This window comes from Varanus komodoensis, unplaced genomic scaffold, assembly GCF_004798865.1.
Source record: "Varanus komodoensis strain SLA01 unplaced genomic scaffold, ASM479886v1 scaffold1, whole genome shotgun sequence".
NCBI lineage: Eukaryota > Metazoa > Chordata > Lepidosauria > Squamata > Varanidae > Varanus > Varanus komodoensis.
The window spans coordinates 80,117,994-80,133,633 of NW_025335268.1; the positions used below are offsets into that span (position 1 = coordinate 80,117,994).

The 15,640-nt window shown below is 40.9% G+C and overlaps 1 protein-coding gene across 8 annotated transcripts in view; it reads right to left on the reverse strand.

Moving 5' to 3' along the window:
- Positions 1-13,143, reverse strand: part of TBL1X (transducin beta like 1 X-linked) — a 184,909-nt gene extending 171,766 nt beyond the window's left edge. For 3 of the 8 annotated variants that reach the window (XM_044432488.1, XM_044432443.1, XM_044432450.1), the window contains exon 1: positions 11,623-12,014. The gene's annotated coding sequence lies outside the window, so the exon portion shown is untranslated. Of the gene's footprint in view, positions 1-9,781; positions 10,526-11,622; positions 12,015-13,036 lie in introns of those variants that run through there. The other 5 variants (XM_044432426.1, XM_044432477.1, XM_044432497.1 and 2 more) reach the window with 4 other exon arrangements.
- Positions 13,144-15,640: the final 2,497 nt, after the last annotated feature.

Below are 15,640 nucleotides of genomic sequence, written 5' to 3' on the forward strand. Positions count from 1 at the left end.
TCTATTAACCTGTAAAGGTAAAGAAAGTCTCATATTTTGAATCCAGTAACCTTTACTTCTTTCTATCCTTAAAAAAATCTTAACTGGTCATTTGGATTATCAACAAGATGATGGCATGACAAATGACCAAAAAACAAACAAACAAACCCTCCCTGGAAAACCTATTTCACTGTAATCTGTTGGGTTTTTTTAAGTGTTATTTCAAAAGAAAGAAACAGAGACAGACAGCAGGAAAAAATAAAACGAAAGGAGTAGGCACCTTTGTCAGTATCAAGAAAAGTGTCTCATGGTGCATTAGAGCATACAGGCATCACATTACCTACCCCACTATAGATTTGCCTCAGCTAACTTCTATGGACTAAGCCTATAAATATACCATTTATATGTTATGCAACTTAATGTTAAAAATCAGGCCTACATCTGAAAAACTACAGTACTTTAGGTGGCTAAAACCACACTGCCTGACTTCCAGATTCTGACCAGCCTGAAAGGCTAAAATCCAAGGTAGTCTTCTCCACCACCTTTTCAGTACCTGATCTCTCTAAGTTTCCATAAGTACTTAGCTCCCAACTGATAGAAACAAAATTATGGACAAGATAGGCTTCTGATTTGATGCAGCAGGACTCTTCTTATGTTCTTAATGCCATCATCACATGTTCATATGATGACAACATTATCCTAAAATGTCTGAGAAAACTTTTGAAGAAATAGTTGAGCTAAGCAATAGTCAAGCTCTTTCTCCCTCCTCCACCTCATTAAGGGTGGATTGGATAAGGCAGTTGGCCTTTCTCCAACTGTCTCTATTATGGACAAGGATGGAAGGCTAATGCTATAGATTTATTTAGCAGCTAGACAGCAGCTGCTAAAAGCTCAAGATATTTTGAGTATGTGTCCAAAGCAATCCGAACAGTTTACCTTCAGAACTGCAGACCAACACATGTGTCCCCGTATGACAAAAGTATACGCAAGGAAAATAATTCAGTGTCTCCTATTCCACAACACTCTATTCCTGTGCCACCAACCTGGTTCTTCAGGCAAGTCTGCACCACCAAGTTATTTAGAATAACAGTAAAGGGAAGAGAAAGGAGATTCAGCTCCAACAGGCAGCAGGGTCATATTTGCTAAAGAGGCAATTTGCTAAAGGGTGTTGCAATTTTTATGTTTCATGAAACACCTAAGATGATCAGGAGAAACAGGAAATTCTAAGCCTAATCCTAACTTCTTCCAGGTGAAGAGGGCCTGCTGCATTAGGACTCTGACAAACTCGCCCATTGATTTATTTGGGTGAACGCTTCTTACAAGTATCATAAAGAAAAATATCATCTCATGTAGTGACTGCACATTTGATCTTTCTGATAAGAATATCAACCAAAGCCTTAGCTGAATGAAGCTCACATACCACTACCCATTGGTGAGTTTATGGTGTGTGAATTCCTTTCTTTGCCTATCATTTCACAGTCTGCCAAGCATCAACTGATTGAAATTGGGTTAGAGAGACTTTTGGAGCTCACTAGATGGATTAATGCTTGCAATTCAGTTGTTGGTATTAGACAAGTCAAGATTGCATGGACAGGCATCATACATGTATCGCATCCCTGAACAAAATCAATCCTAACCCAACTGGAAAATAGGAGGAAAGCCAATGAATTATAAAGAAACAAAGCATTTACCAAATTGACAATAAAATTAGTGTAGCTTTCTACCAAACAATCCAGGTCCATGTTTTCAGTCTCCAAAACAAAATTCTGTGTGTACATTTCACAGTACGCTATGAAGCTTATTGCTTTTGGCAGGACTTTGTGAATCAATGTGCTTAAGGTTACTGGAATGTGTTAAAATCAGCATAAATTCATCACAACATTTTTTCAGGCACAAATCTTATGTAAGAGTAGTACATGTGCTAATCAAGATAGCACAATAGCTTCCTTTCATCAGTGTCATCAAAGCACAACATTATTCATTTCCCAAATGCTGATCTGTAACTGCTTGGGTTTTTATGTCGAACACAGTGCAATTCTCTGCAGAGTGGTGCTCTGTGGGGCAGGATTAATGAATTGCTGATAAGGCCAGAGTACAAAATAGAGCAGAACCCATAAATATAAATCCATTGTAGCTGGGCTCATTTCCTTTCTAAACAACAACAAAATTAAATTAATACGGCTTTCAATAAAAACCAGAAATCTTGTGCTATAATGTATCCTGCTTCCTGTTTTATAGGCTGTTTACTCGACTTCCTGCAATGTATATATTGCATAAATACACATGATTTTGGCCTTAAATGCTAGTATGCCTGGGGTGAGGAAAAGATCTTACAAAGGCTACAAAATATTTTAAGACTTGTTTTGAAAATGCTTCTTTCCAGTGAATCAATGTCCATTTTAATTAACATGCCCATTATTACGTGACTGGATTAAAACTACACTGGTCTGTCGATCAAGATCAGTTGCCTGATCAATTGATGTGATTCAATTTCTTTGGCCACCACCACATCTTAGGATTGCCATGTATCACATAATGAATTGGGTCATTGTTAATTTGCATACATTAATTTAATTTAATGTAAATATCCATTGCATCAGCACTGAGGCTGATCCAAAGGAAATGAACCGTCTGAATGGCAATTAAACTGCTGTTTGAAAATTCAATGACAGGACAGTAGTATTTCTAAAAGATAGATTCACATAAGAGATTACAAAATCCTTCATCAGCCTTTGAGAAAGCACACAGTTATGCCATCACATTCCCTTAAATTTGAAGTCTTTTTCACACTTCCAACAGAGGTGTCCAAACTAAGCATTTCAACTCCTTCAACAGGCCCCTTGTATATAAGGTTTAGGATTCTGGTGCTTTAGGGAGCAAGCCGAATGAGCTACTCTGGGTGATGAATTCTCAGATTTCTACAAGAGGCATTGAAGAGCCTTTTATTCCAGCTAATGACTGGAAACATTGTTGTGTGGTTTGGATTCTAAGACTAACAGAAGAAAGTTAGCACAAGGAAATTTTCCACTCCCTTCCTTGCCTCTGCAGCTGCATGTGTCCCTCCAAAAACCCTTCTGGAGAATTGGGGAACTCTCCAGAACATTATAGGGTGGGCACCTGGGCTACTAAGGAAGGAAAGAACCATCATATACTGGATGCAATTTCTTCCTTCCCCAGATTCCCACATGGTCCACTGTGAATTGTTCAGGAGATCCCCAACAATCCAAAGATGCTACGACAATTCAGTGAAATTCTTTCTATTCACCTGTCTTAGAATCCAAGACAATGTGTGAAGGGGGCAACAAAAATATTATGGAAATAGTTATTTATGCAGCTTATTATTTTCTTATCAAAATACTCAAAGCAGCAGAAAAAGAATGAAATATTTATTAAAAGCAAAAGACTCCAAATGGCATATAGTCAGGGCAGTGGGAGTAATCTAAGGGCAGAAAGGTTAAATGCATTGTTTATTAGACTTTCTTAAGGACAGCCATGGCCACTTGGTAATGAACCTCACAATGTTTTTAACAGAATTGTAAGCATTTCTCTTATTGGAACAGCCAATACACTCAACCTGACAGCTTTTACATTATATTCTACCCTCCTCATTATGGGATAGTTCGCAGTAGTCATGTGTTTTAAGTTGTGTCAGTGCCTAAACTGAATGGCGCTGAAATTATTAATTACAAGCACAGAGCTGAATTCATTGGAGTGGCATATTTGTGATGGAAGTGAGATGTATCTTTCTTGTGTTCATTTTTCTTTTGTTTTCTCCTATGCTATTCACACACTACTCTGCTACTAATATACACTTACAGAAAAGGCTTCCTTCCACTTCCTAAACATGCTGTTCTCTCTGACAATGAATACCATACTGTACTCCAGCTTAAGCATTTTAGCATATACTATAATGCATGTACATTTCTGCAGAATAAGATTGCTGGAAGTGACCTTTCAGGTCATCTTATCCAATGCCCAGCTCAATGCAGCATCTGCAATGACAGATGCAACCATAGTATCAAGCGACAGATGACCATCAGGCCTTTGTGAATGAAAGCTCACACTCTTCCACTGTTAATCATCTTCTTCCATTACAAACTTTCTCCTAATAAAGTCCATGTCCAGAGAATAAACCATGCCACTATTTAGTAATTTATCCTCACTAAATTTAAAGGTTCTCAAAAAGTAACCATTTTTAGACATGGCAGATAGCTGTAATTGCATGCTTGAAGGTGAGCAAGCCCAACTATAATCAAAAGAATGAACTTTTGAGTACAACTTTGTTACAAGGAAATACTATTTTATTTCATTTATAAATATGAAGTGATAATACACTAAATTTAGGACTCCCCTTAAAATACACCATGACTAGCATTCTTCCTTTACAATGACATGGTCCACATGACACAACAACCCATTGTGGGTAACTAGCACTTGGCAACTCAAAAAACTTCCTACAGGATGGTTGATTTGGGGGTAACATACTACCCTTACAACTCATGGCTTATTCCAGAGTTTGGCTGAGGCAAAGTGGGTCGTCATGTACATCCAAACCCAATCAAGCTATTGCACCATGGGTTGTAGGGAACAACTGGTGTGTCCCTCAGTGAGAGTAGCAAAACCATTCCCAGTCTCACGTGCACCACCACCAGGAGCAGCTCCTCCACTAATGACCAGGAAGCACATTGAAGCAACCATCACTTGTTCCCCACCCTTTAAAATGTGCCTCTGAAAATTTAAGAATTATGTTCATCATTTAAAAAAATATGTTTATCAGGCTCTCAGAGGTGTGCAAGTCCACAGTTACAGCATCTGATTTGTATGGTTATCTCTTGTAGTAGCCTTGCTAAGTTTCAGCTTGTAGCATAGGCAAGAACTTAGCAAGGCAAGGGTTCATTTAGGCAAATTTGAATGCACTTGCAAGTTGTCAGTTTTTTAGTTGTCAAATACAAAGTAAAGGGGGAAAACCAATGAAATAAGGTACACCAAAAGGGGATGGCAACAATATCACTCTCCAAACAATGTGCTCCTCTAGTTTTTAGGTGGTGAACTAGCTGTTCTTACTGTGCTGTACCATTTCAACAGTTCCCCAAATTTCCAGTTAATGCAGGAAGTAGAAATATTAATTCTCCCCCACATTTCAGAGCACTTACTGCTGTGGTTACTGTGGTTCCCTGCTACCTGAAAAGGTGGACAGCATCAAAAACTGTCAATTAAACCCTTAAAGACCAGAGGATGGCATTGTTGAGTGTAATTGTCACCATCCCTTTTTGGTGTACCTATTTTGCTGCTCCCCCCCCCCCACCACTTTACTTTTCAGTTGTTAGCTAGGCAACTGACAGCTGGCAGCTATATGCAAATTAGTGGATCTACAGCCTCACCTTGTCAATTTCCATGCAGGTTACCTACACCACATCCTGCTCCCTTTGACAGCTGAAACTTACAAGGCCACAGAAAAGATAATGCCACATGTATCAGGCAGTAGTAAGGATGCACCTGACTGACAATAATGAACACAGTGGTGGGCTTTTCAGGAGCCTAAAAATGACCCCAGCTGCACTTTTTTGAAGTTCCTAAAAGGGGCAGCAATCAGGGCAGGAGAGAGAAACCACATGGATGCAGAGACCAAAGATACTGAGTTGCCAGCTACAGGAGCGAGAGGGAAAGAAAAACATGGTGTATCTGACCCCCTGCCCAGAATACTGTAGATGATTCCATGAACTACTCACACTGTGTAGCTTATTTGCAGGGTGGCATAGTGTGTTGCACAAATACACCTAATAGGTCAAGCATTGTGCATTTTGAAGCCAGTCAAAATAAGTGGGTGACAATTCTTTAAGAAGCCTTTAAGCTTCCAGTACCACTTCAAAAATAAAACTCTGCCCTTATATAGAGTAAGAGGCACAACACATTTCAGAGTAACATTTACTGTTTCAAGTATTGCTCTCAAGAAGTTAAGAATATTTTGTAATAGTTTGACACAGTATTATAAATAAAGATCTCTCTAGTATCACTGTTATAGTAGTTTGACCAAGAAGGCTATTTGATAGAAACCTATAAACTGCACCCATGAGAATTGGGTTCTTACAGTAAAGAGGTCAGCTATTTCCTTCAGCTAAAAATAGTCAAAGGGAAAAATACTTAATTTACCAAGTGAAAAACAGTTTACAAAATTACTTCCATCTTGCCTCATGATAGAAAATATGGAAAACATGACACTACTCACAAGCATTTCTACTCCTCCATACTTCAAATAAGGCTGGAACATAACCAGAACTTGAATTAAAATAGTAAGGAAAGTTTAGAACAGTCAAAACATACAAGGGGAAATGTTAGAAACTGTGTTCCTTTCCCAGGAAGAATGGTCTAAAAAACAACAGAATTCCAATGCATATTTTTGTCACTACACACACCTCTCCTCCCCTAAATAATGAGGCAGTATGATAGGGAGTAAGGAAAATTGTGTACCTTGTGGGTGTTTTGTAACATCATTAAACAGTAGCTGCCATGTTGAACTAAAGGATAGCATATACAATGTAGATTAAGCTATATCCTTTATAAGACTCACTCTGGACTGGTGCATGAACACAGACACTCAAAGGAGCAGCTTTGTAGGCATGTAACTTGCACCCCACCCCAAAAATAAAATCCACTGTAACCAACAGAGTAACTGTTGTCTAATATGAAAGACATTAATTTTTGTATATCTGAAACATATACAGCATATTGTGATTGAAACCAACTAATCAATACTCTATACACCAGCCTTCCCCAACCTGGGTGCTTCCAGATGTGTTAAATTACAACACCCAGACAGCCATACTGTCCGATTGTACAACCAGGTTGGGATAGCCAAGTATACACACTGGCTGGAATCCTGGAGGAGACCAAAAACTTGGATGAGACAACGGTGCAATTGGATGGTAATGGGGAATGCATCAAACTATTTCTCTGTTTTGCTCCTGACAGATTCAGTTTGCAGTTGAGAAGTTGCTGAGTATTTGCAAAGACATCTTTGCCAGTAATGGGCTTTTCTGGCTTTGTGAGAAAGATATAAGCATTATCTGTGCTAAGTTTCAGGTCGGGACCTCATTCATGTCCTGTATACTTTCTACTCTATTATTACTATTCCCTGCCTATTATTTTATTTAAAATATCTACCATACAAAGTAGTTAACAAGACAAACAAGAAAAACAAATGTGTCACGAAGTTAATACTACAGAAGAATCACAGCTTCCATTATACATCAGCAACTGCCTAAAAGGTAAGTATTTTAAAGTTTATCAAAAAGCCTGTAGACTTGAGCGTCAGAAAGGAATCATTTATTTTTTTTAATTATTGTGTTCTTGTTATGTTATATTATGATGATGTATTGCATTTTTTTTTCTGTCTATAAAAAAATAAAGGGGGGGGAGGAATCTGCTTCATAATGTCATATCCTCAAAAACACCTCTCCCCAAGTCTCCCATCAACTCACAGATAAAGCATCTTGAACTAAAGGAACTTGAGGACCTTTCATATCAGATGGAGACCTCTGTCTCAATTATACTTTACCCTTGCTGAAAAGAGCTTTGTAGGTTAAAACTAGAAACTTGACTTTTCCCAGAGTGAATTGGAAGCCAGTTTAGCTGTTGCACAATACATCAAAGCCCTCCCTTCTTACCTCTGCCAGAAATCAGGCATTAGCATTTTAATACTAGCGCCAGTTCCCAAACAACCTCAAAGGGAGTTCCTTTAAAATGTGTAGTTGTAGATAATCCTAGAGGTTACAGACTGTATCAATAATGACTATTTCTACTGTTTCTTCCCTCCATTGTAGTAATCACACATTTCTGAAGACACCAAATGTGATGCAAGGACACAGGCAAATTTGTTTATTTGTATAATTGATTTAAATTGCATCTATTTGTATGAGCTGATTTGATTTGTTTGTCTGGTTTTTTTTTCTTTTTTACTAGGTAGATTCAGCTCTCAATCAGCTCTAGGGTATCAAGATGCAAGCTTTTCAGAGCTTCCTTGTAGAAAGAAACAGCAGTTCACAAAAACTAACATCATTTCTCAATCTTATACCTGCTGCAATAATGTGGTAAACCAAATTAGAATGTACAGGATAATGGAAACCCAGAAGTCATCCATGGGGACATAGATTAACCCTTCTATGCATGCATACATTGTAGCTCCAATCCAGCATTTCCACCTGCCAGTAAGAACACTCCATGAATGGAGTTTGATCCAAGATGGTGGAACATCTTCCACTCAAGATGGATGGATAGACTAATTTTCTGTCAGCCCTGCAAGACCTCTCATGCTGTTCCAGAAGGTCACTCAACCTTCTGGAGATGATTTTCAGGGGCATAGAAAACTGCAGGGAAGGAAAAAGATAGCTTTATCTCCCCATTCCACCAGCAGAATTGTTATCTTGGATGAGAAACCTCCTATTGATAGAAGTAGCCTTTCTGTTTAGATGCAATCCAATGAGTAACATTCCACCAGTATATCCACAGGCAATTGTGGTCCAATACTAAGTATTAGCCTGTTCCAACATGGTAGTTTCCAGAAGTTTTGGATGGCAACTCCCATTGTCCCTCATAATTAGGCCATCTTGACTGGGGTTAATGGCAAAAATAGCTCAAAATGTCTGGAGATCAGCTGGTTGTGAAAAACTGATATAAAGGAAAAGTCATGATCCCTATTTGGTATAAGCATAGCATATAAACTATAATCAAGGTAATTTAGTATCGGGGGGGGGGGGGGGGGGGTCCCAAGGGATGCACAGTCTTTACAGAGACCTTGTTAACACCATCACTATTAAATTTAATTAGTTGCCACTCTAGCCATCAATGCCATATTTACAGAGTTTTTACCATAGAGATGCACAGATTGAGTAATACCCTGTGGGTAAATACAAAGCATGCCAGCTATCACGTGCCCTTTCTATATCTAGGGAGAGCATTTGGGACTTCTGTGCAATTGCTACCTTACTGATAAAGGCTGAAATTTAATACTATAAAATATTATTTTTCATCTAGCTCTGAAAGTAGACAAGTTAGGGCTTGAAATTTTAGTAAAGTTTATTCTCCAAGTGATTTTAACTGAGAGTAATACTGTTGTATTATTTAAAGTTGTGCCAACACAGTACTGTGTATAACCCAAGGGTGGGGGGGGGAGGACAACAGATTTTCATCATCAATTTAACTTCCATTTTTTCAACCTGCTGTTGTAGAAAGGCTCAGCCAATGGTTTTCAGAATTCCATAAGTTATTTAAAGTACAACACACATGTGTGCGCACACACACACACGTTCTCATGGGTTTCACTTGAGACAGCGGTTCCTACTCATGTGCAGTGCGTATTCCCATTGAGGAAAGCCCCACTAAACTGACTGGGATTTATTTCCTAAGAGGAGATCTTAAGACTGTAGCCTTGGATAAGGTCTTGTTTTTTTTTTTTCTGATTAAGGAATAAATAGCAGTAGCAGCAAGTTAAACAGACACACAGAGAGAGATGGTACTACAGAATTTATCTAAATTATTTACTTATTATCATGGAACTTGGCAGTGACCAAAAATTCTGGATTAGCCAGAAACTCTCATCAACTATACTTTCCGACAAAATCAAGGTTAATATATATTAAGGGATTACTGCACAGGGATATGAGACTATGTAAACAGTATTATGATAGTACATGGGGTGGGTGGAGTTTGATCAAGCTATTCATACCAAGTAGTAGCAGTGATGCAAACGAGCTAGCAGGAGCTGAGGCTGGAAGGCCACTGGGACTTGCCAAACATGTAAACAAACCTGCAGAATACTTGCTGTTTTCGGGAATTACCTTCCCACCCCTAATGCACAGCAGATTAGCAAACTCATATTCTTGGCCTGCATAAGCAAGCTCTCTTGTCTCGGGTTTCATGATGCTTGAGAACTGCAAAAAAAAAGAGACGGATTCTAACTCCATTTTGAGAAATGTGGGAGCCTGTGAACGGCAAACACTTTAGGTGTGGGCCAAAGGAGAGATGTAAATCCACCATGTGCAGTCATGTGGCAAGAAAGGTTTAATGCATTAACCTTGTCTCCGCTGTACGGAGAAATTGTTTAAGGTTAACCAATAAATGGGTCAAGGTAGGAGGATGTAGCATTAAATCTGACACGGAAATGCCTGTGCATTATTTAATTCCTGCCTGAACAAAATAGGTATCATCCTGAAAATTATTAAACTAAAATTACAATGCAAAATCATCAAACATCTGGCACCAAAACAATTTTTTTATTGCTTCTGCTCTTTAGCTTTTAGCACATAATCACACTTCACAAATGAGACTAAGGGAAATGTAAATATACATTGTAGAAGTTTTTGAAACACTTGTGTGTGGATACATTAACCTCTTTACAAAGTATGTAAGTTTAAGGAAAACTTTAAGAAACAGAGGGTGTACTGGAGATTTCCATGTCTTTCAGAATCCAGTATGCAATTAAGTAGGCCAAAAGGTCATTAGCTGAGCTGAAGCAATAATTCGTTCTCACACCCAATTCAAATCAAAATATTAGCCCAATATTAGCATCGATATGTATAGGAGCAAAACACGGTGGGGGAAGGGCAAGCTAGGACACCCGACAGAGAAGGAGCAAAGCAACTGGGCTGGGAATCCTAGATCTACAGTGGCGGCCTAGTAGGGCCATAATAAGGGGAATACTCCACATTTCCAACTTGTATGCAACAGGTTGCAATGCTGCTTTTCTTCTTCTTCTCCTTAGCACGAGATTCGATGCATAGTACACCCTGGGAGTCCCCCTCCACCGCTCGCCCATAGCCAAAGCATCCAAGTGGTTAATGCTACAAATCACGGGAGGAGAGAAGATCTCTTGTCGGCTGAGACCTTCAGCAGCGAGGAGCTCCGGAGCTTGCTGATTCAAGCCCTGCGGATGAATGGACGTCCCCTCCCCCAAGCCCAGGGTTGTTGCAAACTCTAACCATTTCACAGGGCGCCCAGCTCACGTCCCCTCCCCCACTGCCCCCTTGCAACTTAAAATACGCACCCAGCATCAAAGTTCGTCCCCCCCACCCCCCCCCCCCCCCCAGAATTGCCTCCCCGGACGTGATCAAAGGCGAGGATCAGAGAGCGAGGCGGCTCCCCTCCCTTCCCCCCCCTCTCCCACCCACAGCCAAGACTTCTAAACCATCTATTAAACACAATCAAACAAGCTGAATCGGGGGTCCCCTTTACACCTGGGGCTCATAGATTGCCAGCTGATACAGAATTAAGGGTCTCTTAATACAAGAAGGGGAAATAAACCGAAAATAAAGCAAGCAACTTTGAAAGGAAGACTTTCCTGCCTAGGGTTTACACACACCAAAAATAAACCAGATCACACTGGGGGGAAAACACCCCCAAAAAGGGGAGAAAACGGGGGAAGCCCTCGGTTCGACCCTCTTTTAAAGCCACCGCAAGGCAGGGCGCAAAGATGCACGTAGATAAACAATAGTAAGCCGAACAACAAACTGCGAGAGAAACACGAGGAAGTTGGCGTGACACGGGCAAATATGGCAAACCAAGCCCTGCTCCGACTGAACGGCATTTGTCAGTTGCACGGACAGACACAAAAAGATCCGAGCGCCGCAGGAAGAGCCCTTGCAAACTCACCTCGCCCGGCGGGTGCTAAAGGCACGGCTTGCCCTCCCGAACACGGCGGAGAGGAGCCTCAACTTCTGCAAAAGCACACATCAGACAGACTTTCTTTCACTCGCAGCCCGTGGTGGAACTCATTTTTGGCCCTGGGTCCCGAGAGCGTGAAGGCGGATTGTAAATCTCCAGCAGCCCTCCCGCACGCCTTTCCTCCCCTCTTCTCCTCCTCCTCCTCCTCCTCGCAGACACAAGCGGTGGAGGGGATCAGAAGGAAGTCCCAGGGAGCGGGCAGGGGCGAGGGAAAGTTTCTGGGTGCGGAATGGCGGTGCGAAGGTGCTGCTGCGGCGTGCTACTTCGTGAGCGGGAGTGCATTTGGGGTGTGTGTGTGTGTGTTGTGTGATGGGAGAGTCCTCCGAGAACTCAGGAGCAGCTCCGCGGGGGAAACGCACAGCGCGGCCAGGGAGATCCTGAGAGAACGACCCCGATCCTCAGGGTGGTGGCGCAAATCAGCATATTGATCTTAAGAGGAAGAACAATCCTTTCTCTCGCTCTCTTGCTCGCTCTCCGACTGCTTATATATAAATATATATGAGACACCCCAGTGCGCGCGCACACACACACGTATATAAATATGCTCTCCGGCTTTATGTTTTATCTGATAGAAGGCTGCAAATCAGAAACACCTACCTTGAACCTCAAATTAATTCCCCTCCCCAGTGGTTGTGTCCTGAAGTAACTCCTTAGTCACTTTTAGGGATTATTGAAACGCTGTTTGTTCCACTAAAACAAAACAGAACACATCCCCCCCCCCCCGGTCTTCTTCTGCATTCAAATGAAATGTTAACCCTGTGAAGTCAGCAAAAATGGATCAAAGGTAGCAAACCCTGCATTTGTTTCATCCCCCAAGCCCTTATCTATTTTACATGTCAATATTCTTTTCACTGTGATCTGTTCACACGGGAAGAGGTGGATGGGGGTCGAAATGGCAACAGTACCGCCAAAAACGGAATCAGGTTTCTACTAGATACATAGAAATAAATAGAACTGGGTTTTCTTATCTATTTATACATATATGTATATATATATTTCACATATGTTCATAAACAGATAATAGATTTTGTACAACATTCCCCTTAAACCAGCCAGTTTCCTAAGATACATTTTCTATTTTTTATTTCCAGATTCTACAAAGTGATTTCCTCGGTGTATAGCCAGGAAGTCTGAACCCAATTTTTGTGTCATTTTAAATGTAACCCGGTAATGGTAATCAGAAGACAAGTAATGCTTTTGTAAATTAAATGTTATATAATTGGGATCTCACCTATTAGAACAGGACACAGCCCATAATATTTATCTACCCTATATACTTCATGAGTGATTTAAAACCAATGTTTCAATGCAATAATTATAGCACATTAAAATATGGACTTACACCATTTCCATAATTGTGATTCAGCAGAATAGGTTTTATTACATATGAGTTGCCATTCAACCCTAGGAACAGATGCTGACGTCCTTTTGTCTTGAATTAGCCCTCCTTTCCTTATTTTTCTCTAGGCTTGTACAGCTTCATGCTGAGCTATGACATTCAATCGAGAGAGAGAGAGAGACGGAGAGAGAGACGGAGAGAAGGGAGCAGTACAAAAAGCAATGCAAGTAAATGATGCAACGCTGCCCTCGTTCCATGTGCCTCCCATCCCCCAAACTCTTACTGGTGAGAGAGCTGTGTTTTTTCCGCCTGCAGGGTCACATTGTAGCTGATTGATTCTCCTTTTGCCTTGCTCAGTCATTCAGATTTGGAAAGTAAATAACAAGTTGACATCATTACAGCTCTCTGCATTACTGTGACACATTCCTCTGCTACCACACTCTCTCTATTAGCTGCGCAGAGGGGGGAAAATAACCCTCCTACTCACTTTTTAAAGGCAGAATGTGTTGACATAGCGTGTGCATGAAAAGACACTGGAATTTCAAAGCAGTACTGGGATCAGAAGTTAAACACAATATATTGCTGTCATAGGTTTCTTAAGTGAAGCGTTGTGAGTTTTATTCAGCAAGACCTACATGTATTTACTTGGAAGGAGATCTCATTTCAGAGGAATTTGATTCCAAAAAAGCACACACAACCTTGCAAGAATGTGACAGATGCACCGCTCAGGCAAATATTAACCATATAATAGGATGGTAATTGTAGGTATCATTGCCCTGATTCATACATGCTGAAACCTCCCATGTGGAGCAGTTTTCCAGCGGTAGTTTTATAGATACCATAAAGTATATACTGATGGGATTGTCCCAGACCTTGCTGGAACACAGACTGGTTTTGAGGTACGTGTTAACTTCCTCTGCATGGCAACAAGCTAACCTCACATCCTAGTCAAGAGCCAACTTTCTAAGGCAATACTTCAATCTTATGTTGTCATCTTATAGTAAGTAGGGTTGTGTTCACATGAATATAAACAGAAATATTAAGGCATAATCCTTAGGCAGAACCCTCCCCCACCCATAAAACATTTCCAACCAACATGGGGCTCATTTCCTTCTAAGAATTGTGACATTTGTGTAAAACGAGTTGTGTGTGTTTATCTATGCATTAAAGCCAGTAATGCAACTTCACTTTTCCCTCTAGAATTATTGGATAACTAAGGTCTACTCACATATAAGTAGACCTTGAGCTGCTTGGTACAGCATTCTTTTAATAGGACAGAAGAGGACATGTTTGCTTTAAGAAACTCATCCTAGGATGAAGCAAGTCCACTTTGCAGGTCAAATGAGCACCTGATGAGGCAGTAACTGGGAATTTAGCAATACTACTCTGTGGAGCAGCACTCATTTAAATGTCCCTTGATTAGCTAGGGAATAGCAATCAGAAAAAGAAATATGTTTGCATTCTTCAAGCACAGACTGTTTTTCCTCTGGGTATAACCTGGAGCTAATCCGGAGAGTGGTTCTATGAGGCAAAGAGAGGGAGCTCATTAGGGCTGTAGCCCCAATTCTTTCGTGTGCGGCCCCAAATCTGTGGGAGACCCTCTGGTGGGAGACTCTGTTGTCCGGCAGCACTTGCTGAAATAAAGCCTAAGGCCCAGGTGATCTTCCTTGCATCTGATCCCACTGAATTAGCTGGCTTTTTGCCCACGGTTGACTCACCTCCTGTTGTCCCTCCTTGCACACCTTTGCTGTGGTTTGTTTCTGAAATCGACTGTCCTGTTGTACAAATAGGAGCGTCCTTAGGAAACAGGCTCCTTTGCAAAGGCACGGACTCCTCTGCATACAACTGGACTTGTGTGAGCACACAAACAGAGAAGGTGGACCATATATAAATTAGCATATGCAAATTTGTGCTCCCCCCCCCCCTTGGGTCTGAATCCAAGATCTTTTTGGTATTTATCTTGGGGCTAGCCTTCCTTGCAGGATTTTTTGGCTGCTCAGGTTTGTGTTTTCCCCGCAGAGAAGATAAAGGGAGGGTGTGTGTGAAGAAACTACAAATGTTATGTAAGCTTTTGTGCTGGTTGCCCCTCCCCAGAGCTGTGCAATGCTAGAAGTCTGAAGTTTCACTGCAGTGGTTTCTTTTACACCTTACATTTTGCTATCTTTTACTCCCATGTAATCATGCAAGTTCAGGTCAGGCCCACGGAATTCCAGCCTAAAGCCTCCTTCACCCGCTCCCCAAATTTCTGTGCACTGCCCTGATGTTGAAGGCAGTTAAAAATAGGGGTATTGACTCCAACAGAAAGATGCAGCAGTGAATATTTCAGTGTCCAAAAATGCATACTTGTGGGGGAATGACGAACAAAGGAGCAAACCACCCATCTGCACAAATATGGAGATGTCAGGGCAGAACAAATGGAAGGAGCAGCTTGGACTACATTCAGCTATTCTCCATTCACTGGTGTGAAGAGAAGGTAGTCCACATGTCCATGGAAATTCAGCTTGTAGTTTACAGCAGAATATAATGGGTGGTGCTAGGAAGAAGCCTATCCTCAAAAAGGGACTCCCATAACTAGATTTGGGACATCTCAAACTAGCTCTTTCAGGA